Genomic DNA, 23,829 nt, shown 5'->3' on the forward strand with positions numbered 1-23,829 from the left:
GTGAAGCTTGACAACAGTAATAATAGCTTCATCAGCCTGCAGACAAATTAGCTGTGGCAGCCCTCTGCAGGCTCATCGCTTCACGCAGAAAAACCTCGTATGTCCACATGAGAATCAAAAAAAATATCAAACTTTAAGCACCAGGACATCACACTCACACAAAGAGAAAGTAACATAATATGTGTGATATGTGTCTGTCTGAAAGCACTCAGGTTTAAGTTGTTGTTCCCGTATTTAAATACCTGCCAATCAATCAGTCAGTCAATCAGTCAATAAGGGATCAATGTTGTAAATTAGACACATGAGCTCCCCTGAAAGACTAAGAGGAGCTCTAAAATATCCTCACTTTTCGCGCCACTTCTTTCAGTTTTATTTAGGTTCCTAAAATAAATACCAAACCAACAGTAAAGCATTTGCCATCATGCATGTTTCATACTTAACAATTTCAGATTTTTTTGTGTCTAATAAACATAAAGCAGCCTCGGTCGGATCAGTTTAAAAAAGTTTTTAAAAAACAGAGACCTGTCTGCTGTACGATAACATTTTTATTATTTTTCTGCATAAAATGATTAAATAAAAAATACTGCAAACAGCCATTCAATGGCTCTTTTATTTATTCTTGGGGTTTTATTTGTGCATATGTACATATTTTGTGTGTGTATATATGTATATATATATATTAAAGTGTTGTAATTATGAACACGTGTTTTTAAGTTGATTACCAGTAAAAAAAGCTAAATTGGTCCGACAATTTTTTCCACATCATTTAAAAGCAATTTTAAAGTGTTTTTTCTGCTATAATTATCAGCACAGTTGATTCCTCATAAAATTATGTTATTGCAACTTATTTTTTCACCTTATTTAAAAGGAATTTTCTGGTCTGCGGTTAATTATCTGCACATACAAAGTTTCTCCCTGATGATGAGATCTTCCTCCACACTGCCCTCTGTGACCTCTGACCTTTTCCCTCTCACCACTTTATTAAGAAGCTGTCATGTCGTGGTGACGACCGCTCGCCGCCTCCCGCCACACCATCAACAGTTCGTTATTACCCAGCAGCCCCAGAGTCGCTCCCTGTGACAGTTAACGTGTTGAGATCCACATGTGGACATCAGGGACGGAGGAGGTTAACGGGCTGACGGGTGAATCCAGCGTTCACATACGGAGACGTGATCACAGACAGAGACAAAGAGCTGACCGAACAATGGACATCAGTTTGGAGGATGTGGCCAAAAGTATGTGGACACTAACATTATTATAGCTATGTGTGAGTGTGTAATCCTATTAAGGCACAAAAGTAGTTACGGAAGAAGTATTCAAATCTTCTACTGCAGTAAACTTTCAGGACATTGTGAAAATACTCCACTACAGGTAAAAGTCTGATTCCAAATTTTACTTAAGCATTTATCGGTAAAATGAACTTTAACCCTGTTCAGACACCTTATACAAGCACTAAAACTATCGAAACCTGAGAAAATTTGTTTGGTTTCTTTTTAAATTTGGTGAAAAGGCAGCAGCTTAGAAAGAGATGCATCAGAAACTGCAAGATTCCGAAAAGGTGACAAGAAAATGACCTGAAAATTAATTGTTTTTGTAAAAGAGAAAGAAATAAAGTTGTTTTTTTTAAGGGGAAATGTAAAAAATAAAAAAATAAATATATATATTTGTTTAATTATTATTCAAAATTATGTTACACAAATATGTATATGTGTGTGTGTATTAGCATTTTTCAGGTAATTTTTGTTTTTATTATTTTATTTAATATTTTCCTTATTTTTTTGTGTGTTAATTTTCAGGTTACTTACTGGATTCGTCTGCTCTGCTTCCTGCCTGCCTGACGTCAACTCCGCTGCCCCTCTCTGGAGCCCCTGCTGTAAGTGTTTCTGCAACTTACCTGATACATTCACCTGCCAGTCCGCTCCACATTCACAATTTCCCCACCCGAACTCTGAACTATCCCCTGTGAACGTGAGCTTACCCAAGTCTCTCTACGAGCTCTGCTCCGCCCCAGAACTGATAACTGTCCCGACTTCCCTGCAGCCTGATTATACTCACCTATGCTCCATTCAATGTGCCAAAAGATTAAATAAAGGTCATTACCAACTACTCACCTGCTCTGTTATGCTGCAGTTGGGTCCTACCACACCCCGTTACAGGTCTGAGGACAGAGGGATGTCGTATGCTGTAAAGTCCTCTGAGGCAAACTGTGATTTGTTATAATGGGCTTTATAAATACAATTGACTTGATTTGACCGAAAACATTAAATTTACTGTTTAATCACTAATTTTCTCGCTCCTGCCTCAGTGTTTGTGTGCCATCGGTTCTGGTAAATTATAATAATATCTTCACGATACACCGCTGGACGGCGTCAGGTTGAAACGCTGCCGGTGAAGACGTAACATGAGGAGGGTCCATATGGGGCGGGCAGGAGGGGGAGTGGATGAGTCCAACAAACCCTGGACTCTCATGTGGGAGTCAGGAGTTTGCTTCCTGTCTGAATGGGGTCTGTTCTACACCGTACCGTGTACTCGTTCCCCTAATCCTAACCAGCGGTGCCAGCAAGTGCATTTGATATCCTGCTGTTGGTTGCCGTGTGTTTGTTGTTCAAACCACACGCAGCGTCAACCCACCACGTGCTTATGTTCACATCACAGAAAAACATAACGAAAACATAACGTTGAGACACCGAAGTCCACTTCAAAGTGGCAGCATGTGACGGCTTTGAATGAGCATGTGTCGGAAAGGCAGAGGATTGTTCTTCCTGCTGCAGCTGAAGAAATTCAACCTGCCAAAGACAATGATGGTGCACTTCTACACCGCCATCATCGAGTCCATCCTCACCTCCTCCATCACTGCGTGGTACGCTGCAGCCAGCGTATCATCTGCGTTGTAGAGAGGGTGACTGGCTGCCACCTGCCATCTCTCCACGACCTGAACACCTGCAGGGCCCTGAGGCGTGCAGGCAGAATTGTGGCTGACCCCTCTCACCCTGGACAGGGACTTTCGAGACCCTCCCCGTCTGGGAAGAGGCTGCGGTCCATCAGGACCAAAACCTCACGACTCAAACAGTTTCTTCCCCTCTGCTGTCACCATCATGGACAATACTGCGGCCCTCCCCCACCGCCCACATGACACCGGCTCTAATCCAGCCCCAGAGTCTGAAAACATTACCTTTGTGTTAAGCTAAATCAGTTTTCACGCGTTACATTAATGCACGCTGGACTGGATTTCTGTACACTGCACACTTCAGGTCAACTTAATTATTTAAACTTAAGATATTTGCTCTGTAACTATACTTCTGAGAACTGTACAGTCCCTCCATTGCACCTGTTGTACATACATTTGTGTCCTTTATATTCTATTTTGTCATTTTAGATATTTAAATTGCTTCTATATTTTTTATCTTATGTCCTATTTAAATTCACTATTTTTAATCACAAAGAAGAAAAAGTACAACAATGACAATCTACAAAACATGGCTCGCTATATGTGAATGAAGGAAGAGACCGAGATCTTAACTCTGATATGAGATCACGAAATTACGATGATATTCGATCAGCTTTATTCAGAGGCTGCAATAAAAATAAGCCTGCCGATGTTTTGGACATCCATTGGCGTGCTCCTTAAAATGTGATCACAAGAGGAAAGTCGCTTAATATCACTCAGTGGAAACGCAGTCATCGCGCAATTTTTTCGAAATTTCTAAAATATCGCTTAAGTTTTGTGCAAATCTGTAACAGAAGCCGAGCTATGTAGGCGAAGAAGTTCTCTGCAAAGCGACAACATGTGACGACTTGAGTTGAGAACGTGTTGGATTTACAGATGTTTTAATTTCACGTTTTGCCGCCACAAACATTGGCTTGGAAGCAAAGCGCGCTTCTTGGGGGTCTGGTTCGTTCTTTCACTTCATGATCAAAATGTGACAGGATGAATGTTCTGTTATGGCACGGCGTTTCAGCTTTTCTAACTTGCATAAGTCATTTATACATAATAGCGAGTACAAAAGTTTATTTTTGCAGCTGAATCTGCTTTTATTTACGGATTGTAAGTTACTAAATTAAAGCTCATTTTTTCATGTGCAACATTTGATAATTCTGGGTACAAACGTTTCTCCTGCTGCTTAAATCGACACAAATGTTGACACATTGAGAGTCCATGAATGGATGAATGCCGTCTATTAAAACCTTTTATTTTTGGTGTTTTTAAAGGAGGAATAATGCAGCTGTGATATTTTTAAAAAGTTCCTGCCGTCTGTTTGAGGCAGAGATTCCTGTTTTGAACGGAAAAAAATGTGTCGGTAACAGTAAAAAGAGACAAAAAGCCCCCAAATAAATACCAATGGATGGAGAGACGGATGAATGGATGGAGAGATGGATGGATGGGTGGATGGATGGATGCAGCTTGACTTGCCACCGCGCCCCGCTCTGAACCCTCTTTTGTACCAAATTAGGGAGAGCATGAAAAGACAGAAAGAGAGAAAGTGGCTGCTCTCTCCTTCTGCTTCTTGTTGTGCGCTTTAATTTCCCCCAGCGCCGGTGCTTCAGCCGAAATCTAATTTGAGTGAAAAATGGCAATCCAGCTGTTCGGTTGACAGAGCCCAACCAAAACATGGTTTTCTTTCAGCGCAAAAACATGCGGCGGCCATCTTCATCTGCACATCAATGGCTGCTGAGCGGAGGCTGAGCGCCGCGTAGGGTAGTAATTACAGCATTTTTTGCAAGGCGTGCACGTGCATGTGTGTGTGTGTGTTGTATTTTTAGTGTGTGTGTGTGTGTGTGTGTGTTGCAGTCGAGGTAATTTGCAGCTCTGCTCCTCCTCTCTGCTCTCTATGACGAGTGAACGAATACAGAAAGAATGAAGGTATTGAGGCTGCAATGATTGCGATGAGAGGGAGTGGAAATTATTTGGTTGCCTCTCTCTCTCTCTCTCTCCCTCTCTCCCTCTCTCCCTCTCTCCCTCTCGCTCTCTCTCTCTCTCGCCCCTCGTTTGCTTTGTGTCGTCAGGCAGGATGAGATGAACTGGGAGTTAAATACCCCCCCACCTCCTCCCTCCCAAATCTATTATGCAAACAGAAGTGGTTAATTGTCCACATATTTGCATGCAGCGGGTAAATGAATTATACAAGGGCCTCGTCGCTTAGCAACTGCCCGGGGTGAGAGAGAGAGAGGAGGTGAGGGGGTGAGGGGGTGAGGTTTGCGATTGGAGGGTCTGGGGTGACATCAAGGTGTCACGCTCAGAGGACAAAAGGTGCGATCTCATTTTAAGAAGCAGAGGAAGAAGACGTCGCAGTTTCCCCGAAATGTCTGTCGCAGCTGAAGATTGACACTCGAGCTGCCGGCTGATCAGAAGTAAAAAGAGGAAACAAGCTGGTTTTCTGAGTAAATATCAACAACAACAAAAATGATGTGTGACATCTTGGATGCAGATTCTCTATTTTAAACTCCACAGCGCTTTCTCGTCTTTTAGGAGCAGATTTCAAACTTTCCTCTTTGACAAAGCTTATAGTTAGGGCTGGCTCAGGCCTGCTTGGTCCAGCCCCTAGTTAGGCTGACAGGTTTGGTCTGCCGGGGGACTTTCCATGATACACTGAGCTCCTTTCTCGTTCTCTCACTCTCTTCATCTGTAAACACGCACGTCCTTTTACTGCAGAACATGTTTACAATTATGTTACAGAATTTATTTTTTTTTAAGTCATTTTCTTGTTTTGTTTTTCTTTTGTTTGTTTAGTTTTTACTTTACTTTATTTTTATTTATTTATTTCATTTTTCTTTATTTTCCATGGTGGACTGCAGCATAAGCTGCAGGATGCCGCTGCTGAAAAAGGTTTCGTATGAAAGGTTAAAAGATGATATTTTATGCCTCTACACAAACGGCTAAAAGGGCTCAGACGTCTTTCACGCACATTTATTCCTCTGAAACCCAAGAAAGTTGGTTTGATTTTTTCCAAAACTCAGAAAAAAAAAATTATGAGACACTTTGCAAAAAAAAGTCCTGCAAACTGAAAAAAAGAATAAGGACACAAAATGATCTAAATGATTAGATATGACCAAAAACCAAGGAAAAATGCCAAGAAAACTATATTTATATTCCTCTTAACTGCATGTTTAAAATTATATTACAGATTTTTTTCTTATTATTTTCATCTGTTTAATTTTTTTTTTTTTTTGCTCATTTTCAGGTCATTTTTTTGTCTTTTATTCCCATGTTTTTCACAAGTTGTTCAGGTCTCAAAGGCCGAACAATCCGAAAGAAATTGTTTATTTGACTGGTCAGCTTCCAGTCTGCATTGGTGTCGCTGCTGAAAAAGGTTTCATATCATTTATTCCTCTATTTATTTATTTAACCTTTATTTAACCAGGTTGGTCCCACTGAGATCATGAATCAGACAGTCAGACGGCGATGAACACAAAATCACAGACAGCGACACAAAAGGACAAAATACATTTCACAAGCACTAAAATAAGCATTAAAAGAGAACTATCAGTGAGAAACAGGTTTAAAGGTTAAAAGGTTGAAAGTTGATATTTTCTGCTTCCACACAAACAGCTGACAGGTACGAAGCCGCTGTTTCTCAGGAAGTCTTGGCGTCTCCGTCTGAATGTGCAGATGAGCGGCTCAAACTGTGTCTCTGCAGGTCTGCCAGCTTTATGAGCCTCATCACCGTTAATGCCGTCAGTCTTCTCCTGCCTCTAATTGGCTCTGCACCCCAATTAGCTCCGGCTGTTAGCACCTGCAGCTCCCCCGAAAGATTAACGGCGCCGAGTTTTAAGACCCGACAATTAATCATTATTAGGGAGGAGTGACGCCAGGCATTGTGGGACTTTAGTTTGAGGTGTAAAATTTTTTTATTTTTTTGTCATTGTCGGGAGCGTTTCAGGTGTCAAACAGTGTTGAAATGTGAGTCATTTAGCAGTGTGAAATATGAATTATGGAGAAAGAGTTGTAATCATTTCGCTGGTGACAAAAAGGCACTTAGTGATAAATTTGACAGAGAATCAGCAGCCGTGTGAACGGCGCTGCAGCGGTTTGAGAGGTGAACGCAGCTGATCCTCTCACAGCTTTTACAGTCGCTCTGGACAGACTGACTGATTAACCTCGCACAATCAAAGCCGTAAAACATCAAATTCTCAAGGTTTTCTTCAGCATTTTTATGTAGCAGTTGAAAAGTTTGTTGTAATTGACCCTTTAAGCAAAACAGCTTGATTTTTTCTTTTTTTCAAAAGCTTGGGATGGAGGCAACAAACAGCTTAACAAGACAAGGCCCAAAAATTTGCCAGAAATCAGTAAAAAGTTACAATAAAATTATTTTACTTATTTATTTATTATTTGATAGTTTTTTGGTAATCTATCATAAAGTGTCCTACATTGCCTGACTTCACTTTAAAAAAATATTGTAAAAGTGTTTGTTTATGCATGATTGTGGTCTGTGTGATAGACTTGTATGATTCCCCTCCAGGTGTGATGGCGGATGATGTGTCACCAAAGCTGCAGACCACCATCACCATTACATAACCAAACATTAACCAGAGTGTTGCTGAAATGTAAAGTTTCAAAGTATCAACTAATAGTGTGCTAATGTGTGGAAGTGTGGGGAAATACATATAAAACAATCACACATCCAATCTTTATCTTTCAAAAAAAGACGAAAGAATTGTAACAAAATCACTAACAGAGAATCAGCAAAGCAAAAAAACACGTAAATTCAAAGAGTTCAAATCAGAACAAAACAAAAGCAAAAAAAATCATCTACTACCTGATAATATCAATTAAAGTTGTTTCAAATGAAAAAAAAACAGGATTTGAGAGGAATTTGTTTTGTTTTTTTCAGGAAGCAAGTATAAAATACTTACATTTGTCTACTGAATATGTCCGATGGGCATTCTGGTTGTTTTTCTTGCTCATGTTTCATTTCTCTTATGTTTTTTTTTTTATGACATGTTCAAAATAAAGATCTAACTCCAAATGTAACAGAAATGGATAATGCCGACAGTCACATTTTTCTCAGAAAAATAGTGAAACGCAGCATCACGGCGTGTTTCTGTTGGTTATATTTTGTGTGCCGTGTTCTGGTGAACATGATGTCGCGTCGGCAAACATTTTGCTTTTTTTTGCACGAGTCTCTGATTCATCTGAATGATTTATAAAGTGGTGGAGACGAGCGAGCATCAGAGAGGTCAGCTTAGCCTCCCTTCAGTGGCTTCACACACACACGCATGCACGCACACGCACGCACACGCACACACACACACACACACACACACACACACACACACACACACACACGCGTGTGTGTAAGTCATGCTCAGACAGACATGAACACACATGTTAGAGAGAGTTGTAGCTGTATAAACAGTGAACGCTGCATCACATCTCATTTTGTTCTCTCAGGAGGAAACTTCCTGTTGTAGCTTTGAAAAAAATAATTCACAATCACAAGAAAACACTTTTTGATATAAATTATATTTCCATAATTTTATGGCCACGCTGCTCCTTTAACTCAATGTTTTCAAGCAGCTCATTTCATAGTATATATATAATATAAATATATAGATATCTCATACAGATGTGATTTGTTTGTTCTGACTTACATATTTTAAAAGCTATAAAAAAACATAATGACTTTATATAATGGGTATCTTAACCCTTTGAATACTGGGAAAATTGGGGAAAAAAGCAATGATCCACCCGGCAAGAAATCCATTTCCCACAGATTTCAAGAAATTAGTAGAAAAAATAACAATAAAATGAACTGAGAAATAAAAAACAGTGTAGGAGAGGTATTAGAAAATGATCAAAACCTATATTATATATAATATATTATTTAGAATTATTTCAATTTTATATATTTAAAATTATGTTACAAAAAATGTAAACTTTACTTCTTTTATTTTCAGTACTTTTAGGGTTTACTTTTTCTTTTATTTAGCCTATTTTCAGGTCATTTTCTTGTAACTCTTTTACTCATTTCTTGCCAATTTTGGGCCGTGTTTTGTTATATTGCTTAATAATTGCTTTCCATGTTTTTGAAAGAAATTACACCAAGTTGCTTTTAAATGGTTAACCAATAAAATAAATAAATAGATAAATAAACACTTTTATTATCATTATTATTATTATTATTATTATTTTGTATCATTGTTTTATATGATTCTGCAAAATAACTAAAGTTATAAAATAAATGTAGTGCAGTAAAAAGTGAGATATTTATCTCTAAAATGTTGCTGAATGGAAGTAAAAATAGATTCCAGAAAAGTACAAGTACCTTGTTGGACAGTTTAGGGAACAACAATAACAAAAATGACATAAAGAAGGTTATAATATGTTGCAGTGAGCCTGAACTAATGATCATGACATTACACATTTATGTTTATCACTTAGTTAAAAAAAGAAAAAGAAAAATATCTGCCCTTCTTGGCAGTAAGAATAAAACTGCATATTTGACATTATCAGCATAAACATATGTAGTTTTGATTTAGAGAAATCAGTGAAACAAAAGATCGCGTGCTTTTCTGTTAAAGTTTTGTTGTTCTTTTAAATGACATTTAACCTCTCGGCTCCCGAGTGTGTTTGTTTTCCGGCTGATTGGCTCTGATCGGAAACACCTTCTGCTCCTCGCGTCCTTCCTCCTGATTGGCTGAAGCTGTTTCACCTGCAGACTATTTAACTCTCCACCGTGACGCAGTCTGTAAGTTTGATTCACAGAAATCTCGAGCTGAAACATCCACGCTTTCACACTCGCTGCTTTTTTTAAGTAACATAAAATGATGTCTGTGTTTGGACTCAGCACCTGATGCAGCGGGTAAACGTCCTCTGCTAATATCATTTCCGTGTGTCTTTATTCTGTTACCATTTAACCCTTAGAAATCCAACGAATTTCCGTAGGTTTCATTCAAAAACATGAGGAAAATGCAACAAGCAAATTAACCAGACATGACCCAAAAATCTAAGAGAAATTAGTTTAAAAAGTTACCAAAAAATAAGCGCACAAGTAAATAAGAATAATAAAAAAAAAACATTATAAAATGGCCAAAAAAGTGCAGAAAATTTTAAGAAAAATCATTTTAAATACTGTTTTTGTGAGATAATTTTAAATATAAAAATTTGGGCTGTCAAGTGATAAAAAAAAAAAAAAAAGATCTAATTAATTAAATGCTCTGTGATTAATGCATCTAATTTTATCATACACATCAATTTTTGCTGTGAAAGAAATATTTCAGAAATCTTAATCAAGTTAAAAATGTAAACTTTTAAATGTATTAAGCCACCCGGTGTTACACATCGTATGAGCTGTGAAAGCTAAAAAACTGTTTCCATTTCAGTTTTGTGAAATATGGCTTTTTTTCACCTGAAATACCACCTCATGTGAGCATGTAAACTTTTTGCGATAAATAGGAGTTTTTTCGAAACTGACCTGTTTCCATTAGGCGGATTCTGCATTCACAATTTCGATTTTTTGACATTTGGAACGATTAATTTTTCACCATTCTTTCCCCATGCTATAGTACGACTTTTAGGGCTGTTTCTTCCAAATTCTATATGATAATGTTCTTCAAAATGCTGTACTGACTTTTTTTGACATTTGGAGCGATGAATCTGTCGACAGTTTTTCCACATGCTTTAGTTTGGCATTTTGCAACATGCTGTAGACTTTTTTTCACCATTTTAAATGTTGACTTTTTGGATCGTTCTTTTGAGATTCTACACTACAAACCTCTTCAAAATGCCAATAGATAGATGGGGGAAGTTTTATTATCAAAATAATAAATTTAAAAAATGCTGTACATAAGTTTTTATCGGCATCTGGAATGATGACTTTTTTGACCGTTTTTAAGCGAGCAGGCACCCGCCAAAATTTCTTCTGAAATTTTCTAGTTTTATTTATTAATCTTTTTATTTAAATTTTCACTTAATTTGATCAAATAAAAAATGCTGCTGAGAACATTTGCTAAAAGCATTTAAACAAAGTTTTTGTTGCAAATATTCCAAATTATAAATATTGACAGGAAGATTTTCATTAAAAAAATGTTGGTTATTGGTCTCATTAACGACTAATAATCGATATCAGCCCTCATGTTTGCCTGAACATTTGTTACATCATGAGTGCTCGACTTTACACACACACACGCACACACACACACACACACACACACACACACACACACACACACACACACACAGTTAACTGAAACATTTCCTGTTTCAGTGTTGAACAACAAGCTGCTGCAGAGTCGACACACAGAGAGACTTTCTCTTTTCTGCCTCCTTCACCCAGAACGTCAAACAACATCTCCATCACTGAGGTGTGTGTGTGTGTGTGTGTGTGTGTGTGTGTGTGTGTGTGTGTGTGTGTGTGTGTGTGTGTGTGTGTGTGTGTGTGTGTGTGTGTGTGTGTGTGTGTGTGTGTTGGCTGCATACATGAACGGTATGAAATGAAACCCCAGCAGGAAAATCTGACCCAGAAAACAGGTTGTATTATTGTCATTATTATGATCACATGAGAACATGAGTATTTTTTTCTAAGAGACAGGATGTTTTTATTTTCATGTGATGCAAATTTAAACCCAAAAAAAAAAAAAAAAAGTTATAAACAGCTCGTGTGACGTAAAAATGTCAGATTTGTGTCTCTTAGTGATGATCTCAAGGCTGTTAAGGAGCCTGTAATCATTCCACATCTTCATCAGATAGATAGATAGATAGATAGATAGATAGATAGATAGATAGATAGATCGTCTCATCAGCTGCTGACACAACCAAAAGCCTCACACCATGTGCTGCTGGCTGAGTTGCATTGTGGGTAATGTAGGCGCCTCATTTAAGAGGAATGTGTGGAATGATAAAATACGATATCCGTGTTTCGGCTCCATCGATTCTGATCATGAGTCCAGTAATTAAGAGGAGAGTTCACACGATGGGTGGGCTAACACCGTGAGACTGACCACACACACACGCACACACACGCACGCACACACACACACACACGGTCATGTGACAGTGTGTTAATCCATCTGTGTTGTTTTTCTCTCGGCAGTTGAACCAGCCGTGACCTCTGACCTTTGACCCGCTTACACTGTTTCGGCAGGTTAAACACTGGTGAGTAAAGTCTGTACTGTAGTCTGTGTGTGTGTGTGTGTGTGTGTGTGTGTGTGTGTGTGTGTGTGTGTGTGAGTGAGAGTGTAGCTACACTAACTACACACTTTTTGTACAAACAAACACTGTGATCCCCTCAGGCTTTAATTCAATCTGTAAACTCTGAATGTTTGTGTGTCAGCAAACGCACACACACACACACACACACACACACACACACATGCACACTCACACTCACACACACACTCACACACACACACGCACACTCACACACACACACACACACACACACACACACACACACACACACACACACACACACACACACACACACACACACACACACACACACACACACACACACACACACACACACACACACACACACACACACACACACTCACACACACACTCACACACACACACACACACACACACACACACACACACACACACACACACACACACACACACACACACCACACACACCCCACCTTTCCTTTCTAATTTTGTTTCCATCCACCTTTTTCTTCATCTCTTATTCACACACTCCTTCACACACACACCTCACCTCCTCTTCACACCTCACTTTCACTCGTTTACACACCTCCTTTCCTCACACACACACCTCCCTCACGCACACCCCCCTGTTTCCTTTTAACCCCTTTTCTTTCCATCTCTACCTTTTTCAACTCTTTTCTTCCTTCTCTCCTCCCCCACTTACTTACATCTTCTCCTCCTTCCTCAATCTTCCTTCTTTCCTTTCCTCCTCCCTTCCTTTATCCACCCCTTTTCTTTCCTTCCTTATCCTCTTACACCTCCTTTTCTTCACCTTTCCCATCTTTTCTTCCACTTTTTTCTCACATTTAATTCTCCTACATCTTCTCCTATCTTTCCTCACTCCTCAATCTCTCCTTACTATTATCTTCCTTTCATCTTTTTCTCTTCTCTCACCTTGTTCACTCTTTCCTTTTCTCCTTCTTTTCTTCCTCCTCCTTTCTCTACATTTAATTTCCTCCTCTTCTCCTCTTTCCTTCCTCACATCTCCTTCTTTCCTTCCCTTTCCCACTCTTTTCCCTTTTTTTCTCTCCTCCGTCTTCCTTCTCTCCTTTTCATGCCACCTCTCTCCCTCTTTCCTCCCTCTATCTCGTCTCCCCATCCTCACCTCCTTTTTATCTCCTTTCCTCCTCCCTTTCTTCCTTTCTCCTCCTATCACGCCTCCCTCCTCCCTCTCTCGTTACCCCTTTTTTCTTTCATTTCTCATCCACTCTTCCTCCCTCTTCTTTTCTGTCTCCCTTTCTTTCTCCCCATCTTTCCTTTCCTCACTCCCCCCTTTATTCCTCCCTGTAGTCCTCTTTCTCCCCCTTCTCCCTTCATTCCTCCTTTCACTATTCCTTCATCTTTGTCTCCTCCTCTTCCCATCTCTCCTCTCCCTCCTCTTCCCTCACCACTCCTCTCTTCATTCCTCCCCCTCTCTCCCCTATGTTTTCTCTCATTCCTCCTTCCTTTTCTGTCCTCCTTTCCTTTTTCTCCCCCCTGTGTCTCTCCCTCCTCTTCATGGCCTCTCTGTCCTCCCCCCCTCTCTCTCCCTCCCCTCCCTCTCCTCCTCCTCCCCCCTCTGTCTCTCCCGCAGCGTTGCGTGCTAGCTGCTCTGGTCTCGGTGCGGCTCGCTGCTCTGACGTTAACTCGCTGTGACATGTTACACTGAAACTACTTTATGGAATCAATATTAAATTCACAGCCTGTGACACTGAGGGCTAAACACACTGTGTGTGTGTGTGTGTGTGTGTGTGTGTGTGTGTGTGTGTGTGTGTGTAGCTGGGTCACGGGTCATTCACGTGTGTGTCTGTGAGTGTGAGAGTGTGTGTGTTTTTATGTGTAGAAAAGAAAATGCCTGCGTGGTCGTGTGTGTGTGTGTGTGTTCATGTCTTTCTATACTTCTGAGGACAAAATGAAAGGAAGCATTAAAACTAAATAATAATGATACAAATAAATCCTATAAAAATTAGGAAAATTTAATATGGAAAGTGTTAATAGTTTTTTTTCTTTACCCAGCCAATTTATTAGGCTTACTTGAACTCTGTAGTATTTTTCTTTTATTTTGTCATAAATTACTGATTATTTTTATCATTTTTTTATTTTTTTACTATTTTTTTACGTATTTTTTTTAAAATAGAAATGATTTTAAAAAAGAACAGGGAAGTTTTTGGCAATATCAAGTTTTGCAACAACAACTTCAATATTTTGGTGCTCTTATTATTATTATTTTGAAGTGATGATATTAAATTGATTTTATCAGATTCAAACATCAACAAGTGGGTTTTACGTGCATGGAACCTTTTTTTCTTATTTTATGCCTTACAATTATAATTTTGAAGTGATGATAAAATATATATAAAAAAAAACAACAATATTTAGTGATTTATCATGTGTATCATTAAGGTATTATTATTATTATATTATTATTTGGTTTATATTTATATATATATATACATATATATTTAGTGATTTATTTATGTATAACATTTTGTGTATTTTAGTGTATATATAGTATTAATATTTTTTTTTATTTTTTTATCTTATTTTATTTTTGTAACATTTTGTCCTTTTTTAGCACTCTTATCTTATCTTATCTTATCTTATCTTATCTTATCTTATCTTATCTTATCTTATTATCTTATCTTATCTTATCTTATCTTATCTTATCTTATCTTATCTTATCTTATCTTTATCTTATCTTATCTTATCTTATCTTATCTTATCTTATCTTATCTTATCTTATCTTATCTTATCACTGCTTCCCACTTTGCCGGCTGGTGCAGTCACTGGTTTGGTGGTTTCTCACTTGTAAACCTCCTCAGTGACACTGTTGTGCAAATCAAGGATTTTACTTTTTAATCATGTTTATTATTCTAAGAAACGTGTCCTAAAAAAACCTGCAGCAGCTGACTGTAAAAACATCTAAATTAAAATAAAAATAAAGGTCATCATTCAGTCAGGATTTACACACAAATGTCCTCGCAAGTCTAGTGATATGTGTGAGTGTGTCAGCAGACCGGCCTGTTCATTCACTCGTGTGTGTGTGTGTGTGTGAGTATAAAATGAGAGTGTATGTGTGTGTGTGTGTGTGTGTGTGTAAAGAAGGAATGTGAGTGTGTGTATAGATGTTCATTCAAGTGTGTGAGAGAGCGAGAAGCCCTGAGTGTGTGTGTGTGTGTGTGTGTGTGTGTGTGTGTGTGTGTGTGTGTGTGTGTGTGTGTGTGTGTGTGTGTGTGCTCGCGTGTGTGCTCGTGTGTGTGTGTGTGTGTGTGTGTGTGTGTGTGTGTGCGTGTGCGCGCGTGCGTGCGTGCATGCGTGTGTGTGTGTGTGTGTGTGTGTGGTGTCCTGGGGGTGAATTAGAGCAGAGGCAGTCATGTTTGATAGCAAGGTCTCGACATCGATGAAAACACTCTAAAACGGCACGCAAACTCTGAGCGAAAGAAAAAAAACAGCCAGGAGGAAGGAGGGAGGAAGGGAGGAGGGGAGGATAAGATTGAAGTGAAGGAAAGGCGATGAGGAAGGAGAGGAGATAGTGAAGAACGGATGAGGTAGAAAATAAAAGGAGAGAGGAAAAGGAAAGGATAGAAAAAACAAGAGGAGAGGGTATGAGGGGGAAGAAATGAAGATTTAGAAAAATGTAGAAGAGAAGAGAAAACAGGAATAGGGGGAGAGAAGGAGGGAGGAATAAGGGGGAGGGTGGATAATAACCAACAATGTGTCACACCAGCTCTCAGCCCATTGGTCCCTACTGAAGACATAAATCTTTAAAAACACCAGCAATATTTTAATTTTTTTAAGGCTCAGTAGGAGGAAATAGTGATTTTAACAGGGACTATTTTCAGCAGTGGATTAATCTGCATTTGGTGCTCAGCCTCAGACTGAACCTGCTTCTCTTAACCAATTTGAAATCTGAGAAAATTAGCTTGATTTCTTTTTTAAAAAAATGAGGCCAAAAATAGCATAAAATTGAAAGAAAAACTTACTTGAAAATTAGCAAAAAAGTAAAAACAATTCAAGAAATTTACCTGAAAAATTACGACACCAAAGGAAGTAAAAAAAAACAAAACAAGAAAATTACCTAAAAATTAGCACAAAACAAAGAAAGTAAAAGAATGCCAAGGAAATGACCTGAAAATTAGACAAAAAAAGAAAGGTTAAAAAGCCAAAAAATTAGAAAACAAGGAAAAAAAAAAAAGAAAACTACCTTAAAATCTGCAAGACCCAAAAAAGAAAGTAAACTGAAAAAAGCTGAGGAAATAACCTGACATTTTGAACAAAAAAGAGCCAAAAAAGCCAAGAAATTAGCAGAAAAAATAGCAGAAAAAAGGGAAAACATAAATAAATGAAAGCCAATGAAATTACCAGAAATTTTCAAAATTAAACAGGAAGTTTAAAACAAAAAAGCCAAGAAAATTACCTTAAAAAGTGCATAAAAACAAGGAGAGTTTAAAGAAAAAAGTAAACAAAAAAGACTTTAAAAAACAGCTTAAGAAATAATACTAACTCTGTGACATGATTTTAAATATCTAATTATAATAATTATATGTGGGTGAATGGACATTTTCTCCAAGGTTTTTAAAAAATAAATAATAGTTTTCTGAATCTACTTATTTCTTGCAGTTTGCAGTAAATACTTAAATAACGCATCTTAATCTCGCACAAGAAAACTAATGTCGATTCAGATTTCAAAGGGTTAACTGATAACGGCCAGTTGGTGAATTAATATTTATTGTTATGTACTCGTAGTGAAGCCACTCTGCAGCCAGCGGCTCCGTCATTAACTCATGCTGCTGGGAAATTAGCATTAATAACAGCACAAATCAAATATTCATCATGACGCAATTAATAAATAAATAAAAAAAAAAACTCACTCATGAATATTGATGCTTCATTAGTCCACTGTTTTTTTAAACGTGTGTATCTCCATATGTGTGTATATGTGCCTTTTTTCATATGTACTGTGTTTTGTGTCATGTATAATTCATATCAGACTTCCTGCAGCCAATAAAAAGCCCTTCGTGCTTTGACCTTTGACCCACAAAAAGACAGAAAGAGAGCGCGAGCTTTGGTTTACAGATGCTCAAACTACGTCACAGCTATAATGTTAAAGGTTAAAAATATTTTATTATGTATTTTACAGAGAATTAAATGAAATAATTCAAGCTGGTGTTTCCTGCTGCCAATACAAAATTGTATGCTACATAAGAGAAAACCACAAATATGTCAAAAAATGGTCCGTGGTTCACGGTAAAATGTACAGAGCATTCTGTCGTGGAGAAAATCTGATATTTAGATGTTGCCGTGAGCAACAGCCGATACGTTTATCGGACCTACTTTTCGTTGAACAACAGTTGGTGAGATTACTGAAAATATTTCTTGTTTAGCAACAATTTGTGAGATTATTGTAACTATTTCTTGTCGAACAACATTTGATGAGATAATTGGAACTTTTTTCTATTTGACCAACAGTCGGTGAAATAAAAGGGATATTTTCTTGTCGAGCAACAGTCGGAACTTTTTTCTGTCCAACAACAGTTTACGTTTGTTGGAAATATTTCTTGTTTGAACAACAGTCTGCACGATCACTGGATCTATATATCTTGTCGAACAGCAGTCGGTGTCTTATTTACGGCTCGAGCACCAACCGCCGGTCAAAAAGGCACAAAAAAGCCTCTTGGACCCATCCCCCAAACCCAACAGGGGTTGGCCATTTCGAATTTTGTGCTGATGTTTTGCGATTTCGGGCCTCGTACTTTTGTGAATTTGTCTTACAGGATTAATCCGATCAACTTTAAACTGGGTGTGTCCACTCTCAACCCCTTGGTGAGGAAAAGTTACCAAAGGTCCGCATAAAACTTTTACGGTGATCCCGTGGCGCAGCATACAATTTTGATGTCTCACCATAAAACAGGAAATTGTTGTAACTTTGGTGTACATTGTACAATTTGCCTGAAACTTCATAGGTTTGATAAGAGTCCCGCCCTGAACACACCTGTATGATATCTAATATTCACCAGTCGTAATAGTCGTAATAGTGCCACCTACTGGTCAGAGCAAGTAGGCCTTGAGGGACAATTATTATTGGATTTATATGATATTTACATGGTTTGGTCTACAAATTATGTACACAGAGATGACTTGGAATTTGTGTCCTCTCCACTGCCACCTAATTGCCACTGGAAGTACTACACGATGTGAAATAGCTCACTCCAAGGTCCAACCTCTCTGACCGCTTTAGTTGGTGTCCCATCAGTACCCCGACACACGTGGGGGGTGCAAGGGCCCTTTCATCGCTGCTTGCAGCTTTAATTTTATTATGATATCACATGTCCAACAGCCCGCTCCAGCGTGCGGACATATCCGACAGCCCGCCCGCTCCAGCGTGCGGACATATCCGACAGCCCGCTCCAGTGTGGAAATGTCTGACAGTCTGCTCCAGCGCGCGGATATGTGCAACAGCCCGCTCCAGCGAGCTGACTTGTCCGATAGTCCCCTCCAGAGTGGACACATCCGACAGTCCGCTCCAGCACGGACATGTCCAACACCCCGCTCCGGCGCCTAAATGTGCGACAGCCTGCTCCAGCGCGTGGACATGTCCAACAACCCGCCCCCAAGCCTGTAAATGTCCGACAGCCTGCTCCAGTGAGCGGACATGTCCAACGACCAGCTCCAGCGTGGACATGTCCAACGACCAGCTCCAGCGCGTGGACATGTCCAACAGCTCGCTCTGAGTGGAGCAGTTTTACAAACTGTCTCGCTCCTGCGAGGTTTTCCAACAAAACACCTGTCATGCCACGGAGGTGGCTATTAATAACGCCCATACCACTGATTCATCACATGTACCTGTGAGCCAGGCATCACCAACTAGTGAACCGTGGTCCGGATCCGGACCAAAACTTTGTGCTATCCGGACCTTTGGCCAAGTTGTAATAAAATGTAAGAATGAGAACAATATTTTCTTCCACATGATGATAAGTGACTAATTCAACCAGCAACACACACAAATACACACTGTAATACACACACAAATACGCACAGCAATACACACACACACTCAACGGCAGAGGTGTGACCACAGCAGTGTGTGTGTGTGTGTGTGCGCGCGTGCGTGTGTTTCTGCCTCAGTGAGCTGCAGCTGAAGGATGATGTTTGCACCGAAAGCCTGACAACAACAACAACAACTCTGAAAAACACACACACACACACACACACACACACACACACACACACACACACACACACACAGACTTTGTTTTACATAGATTTTTTTCACAGTCACATTAAGTATTGATCTCTGATTGGCTGGTTTGTTGGTTTCTCAGCTGTAGTTTTAATTGACAGTTTAACCACTTTTTTTTTTCAAAAAACAGCGCAGTCGGTTCATCGTTTTGAAAAAAAAATTTAATTAATAATCCAAAGTCAGCACAACACAAACTGCAGGAGTGGAGTTTGGAAGTGTGTGTGTGTGTGTGTGTCTGTGTGTGTGTGTGTGTGTGTGTTTATCAGACAGAGAGGCTCTAATGAAAGAAACTATAGAGCTGCATTATGGGAAATGTAGGATCTTGGACGTTAATGCTTGGTTGCACCAACCAGGATTAATTTAATCTAAGATTAGCTTTTACCAGAGTTCAGTTAAACTGGGTTTTAAAATGAGTAAATCCAGATTTAAAATTAGGCAGAGCTCTGGTGCACAACAAAAATTAATTTCAGTTTCATAAAGCAAAGTTTATTTATTCAAACAGGATTTAATGACCTGATGGAGGTCTGTGAAACAAACGATCTTTGTTTAACCCTTATAACCCCATAATAAGAAATTGCCCAAAAATTTCCAAAAAATATAATAAAAATAAAATTAATTGAGAAAATAAGCAGAATAAAAAAGAAAGCAATTTTTAAAAAAGAAAGAAAGAAAAATCAAGAAATATGTAGAAGAAATATGCTATTTCCACTTGTTCCACTGTCACAATCAGTGTTGCTGCTTATCATTGACATATCCCACACTGTCATCATAAAAAATAAAAACAAAAATCTTCTTTGCATGTAGTAGAAATAATTTGTTTTTTGTGTCTTTTTCCATCTAAAAACATAGTGGGATCATGACAAAAACCTGGCATTTAAAGGGTAAAAATTCTGGAAATTAATGAATATTTAAAATGTATTATTAGGACTTATTTGGTTAAAAAAAATTTTACTAGATGAAAGTAGAAAATCACATTAAAGTATATATATATATATATTTTTTTTTTTACAGCCTGATTCTGAAAAGCACATTTTGCGTGCAGAGCGGTGTGAGTGTGAGTGTTTGACACTGCACAAAAAATAATAATCTATAAAAATCAATGTTGCTGCTAATCATTGACATATCCCAGGCTGTGGTAATAATGATTTAAAAAATCTACGTAGCATTTATTATTTTGAAGTAATTACATTTTTGTGGGTTTTTTTCCATCCAAAAACATGGTGGCATCATGACAAAAACCTGGCATGTAAAGGGTTACAAATCTAAAAAAAGTATGAATATTTTATATTTATGATTAGGGCTGATTTTGGTTTAAATAAAATAACCGATTGACAGTAGAAAATGATATTAGTTTATAATATTTTTTAAATCTTAATTCTGGCATTTTGTGCGCAGAGCAATACGAGTGTGTGTGTGTGTGATATTAAAGCAGGCCCTAAAGGGTTAATATTGGTTTTAGTTTCAGCTTCAGAACCTGAATATCTGCTCGTGCTGAGGGAGCACATAATCAGATTCACACACACTAAAGAGTAAAAATTGAAGGTCTAAACGCCCGGCTGAACCTCCGTCCTCCTCTCAGTTAGAAGTGCACTTGTGCAATGCATTATGGGATGACACATTGTGATGTCATCGATGGGACGCAGCTTCAGAGTCCCGCTCTGTTGTTCTAAACATCGACTCTGGCTGCTAAAATAGAGAGATTTGGGGATTTGGGGCAGCTGCTCACACACACACACACACACACACACACACACACACACACACACACACACACACACACTCACAGAAAGAGACAGCAGCCATTGAAACCTTGACATTGTGGCGCCAAAAGAGACTAAATGTTTTTTCTGTCCTGCTGAGACATTATTCCATTTATACCACTGACACTGACACACGACACACACACACACACACACACACACACACACACACACACACACACACACTCACACTCGGTCATTAATGACACAGAGGTCTGAGCTGAGAGCTGAAGAGTGACAGACAGCTCGTTAAGATCGTCATCATGCTGAGGCCTGGACCTTGTTAGTGCAACACACACACACTGACACACACACACGTACACACACTCACTAACAAAACACACTCACACACTTACAAAACACACTCAGAGTGTTTTTTTCAGACATGCTGGATTGAGGCCCCGGGCTTTGTTACTGAGCCTGAATAGAGGACCCCGAGCGTGCGTGCGTGCGTGCGTGCGTGCGTGCGTGTGTGTGTGTGTGTGTGTGTGTGTGTGTGTGTGTGTGTGTTGTGTTTGTGTTTGTGCAGTGCACAAAAATGTTCCTTTTTTTTGTCAAATTCCAGTTTTAAGAAATAAAAGAATTTGATTCTAAATAAACCAAAGACAAGGAATTAAACGTCACTATTTACCCTCATTATTTTATATTTATATATATATATATATATATATATATATATATATATATATATATTTTATATTTATAGAGTCTCTACAAACAACACATTCCCCAAAACGACCCCCGATACTGAAAACATACAGTACATAAATATATACAAATATGCAAAACCTTCCCAAAAAACAGAAACCATCATTCAGAAAGAAAGTGACAAAACTCCCTTAAATTATCCCTTCATTTTAAGAAATGCATTAGTTTATGAGGATCTCCACAGGCTAACTGACATCAGCTGATCCTCGCATGTTTTTACAAACATCGAATTATATCCAAAAAAAAAAGTCAGTCAAATCTTTGACATTTTAATCTAAAATTAGCAAGCAAAACTTTACATTTATATGTTCTCTTTGTTTATATACAGTTAATTAAATGCTTTTTTAAATTGTTTTCTTGAACGTTACTTCATACAGTTAATTTAGGTAAATGTTTTTTTTAATGTTTTCTTGAAAGCGGCTGGATTTTATTTTTTTAATGTAAGGAGGTCGGCTTTGGATGATTAGGCGCCCTTAAGGGAGATCACATAAAAACTTACAGATGGTATGTCATCAGCACATATATGTACACGTGTGTGTCTGTGTGTGCACACGGGGTGCATGCATGCGTGTGTGTGCATGAGAAACACACTCTTTATAAAACTTTGTATGAATGAAATATGTCATTCTTATGCTTATAAATATAAAAATATTTTTTATTTGAGAATGAAATGTGATGAAATGTGTTGTAGATATTTTTATATCATATTTTTTTTGTTGTTGTTTGTGTTGCATTTATTTTCTTTACTGGAAAGCTAAATGGCACGATAATGTGCTTTTATAATCTAAAACGTATGAATTTATTTATTTATTTTGTTTAAAAAATGTTGATGTAGTTGTTTATTAATTAATTTATGTCTTTTACATTATTTTATTTATTTTTTGCAGTGTAGTTGTATGTATTCATATATTTTTAATTTATAATAAACAATATTTATGTTTGTTAGTTATAGAGTGCATTTCTATGTAGAGATTTATTAAGGCTCTTAAAAGATAAATAAGAATTAAGTGACAGCCTTTGATTTGTGAAGGACAATTTAGTGATTAAAATTTTTACAACATGTATGAATGAATTAATAATAATGTAAACTTTAATTAACTTTCTTAAGATTATTATTGGTTATTTTTCTCAAATGAATCGGTAACTTGTCACAGTTAGACAGTAAGTAAGAAAGAAAGAAAGAAAGATATAAAATATAAAATAAAATAAAATGAATTAATTAAAAAGAAGATAACAAAATAAGGACTGAATTCAGTACACAAGTTAATATATCAGAAAATAATTCTGACATTTGTGCCTAAAATTATAAATCAATGATCAGATTTAACTTTCAGTCAAATGATAAAAGAAATCAAATTTTTATCTAACTGTTTATAAATATATATAATAATAATAAATTAATAAATAATAAAATATAACGGTGTGTGAGAGAGAGAGTTCATACACATATATTATTTGTTCTCACAATCTGATCTCACACTCACACACTCACACACACACACACACACACACACACACACACACACACACACACACACACACACACACACACAAAGGTCCTCTCTCTCTCTCTTTAATTGGATTGAGACATCAGGAGGTGTCAATCAAACGTCTTTACAAACCGACAATCTCTTCAAAAAGCCATTATATACACCAACGGACCCCGGGGGCCGGTACACACACACACCACACACACACACACACACACACACACACACACACGGTGAGAAAGCAAAGGAAGGTAATAATTAGTTGTTGGTGGTTTGATGGGTGCTCCTGACACCTGGAGGCCACAAGAAAATGTTCTCACAGCTCACAGCCTCTGTGTGTGTGTGTGTGTGTGTGTGTGTGTGTGTGTGCGTGTGTGTGTGTGTGCGTGCGTGTGTGTGTGTGTGTGTGTGAGAGAGACACCCCACCACGTCCCGTCTCACTACCCAGAAGCCTCCTCTGACCTCAAGTCAACATAGAGAATAACGGTTGGTTTCCTGCTCTGC

The 23,829-nt window shown here is 38.2% G+C and overlaps 1 long non-coding RNA gene across 1 annotated transcript in view; it reads left to right on the forward strand.

The window, feature by feature from the left end:
• The first annotated feature begins 1,166 nt into the window (after positions 1-1,166).
• The window catches only part of LOC121954134, a 28,663-nt gene continuing 6,000 nt past the window's right edge, over positions 1,167-23,829 (forward strand). Inside the window, exons 1-3 of the long non-coding RNA XR_006106541.1 lie at positions 1,167-1,235; positions 1,797-1,873; positions 12,030-12,091. This is a non-coding gene — a long non-coding RNA (uncharacterized LOC121954134). The remainder of the gene's footprint in view (positions 1,236-1,796; positions 1,874-12,029; positions 12,092-23,829) is intronic.

The sequence above is a fragment of the Plectropomus leopardus genome, chromosome 14 (assembly GCF_008729295.1).
Source record: "Plectropomus leopardus isolate mb chromosome 14, YSFRI_Pleo_2.0, whole genome shotgun sequence".
NCBI classification, from domain to species: domain Eukaryota; kingdom Metazoa; phylum Chordata; class Actinopteri; order Perciformes; family Serranidae; genus Plectropomus; species Plectropomus leopardus.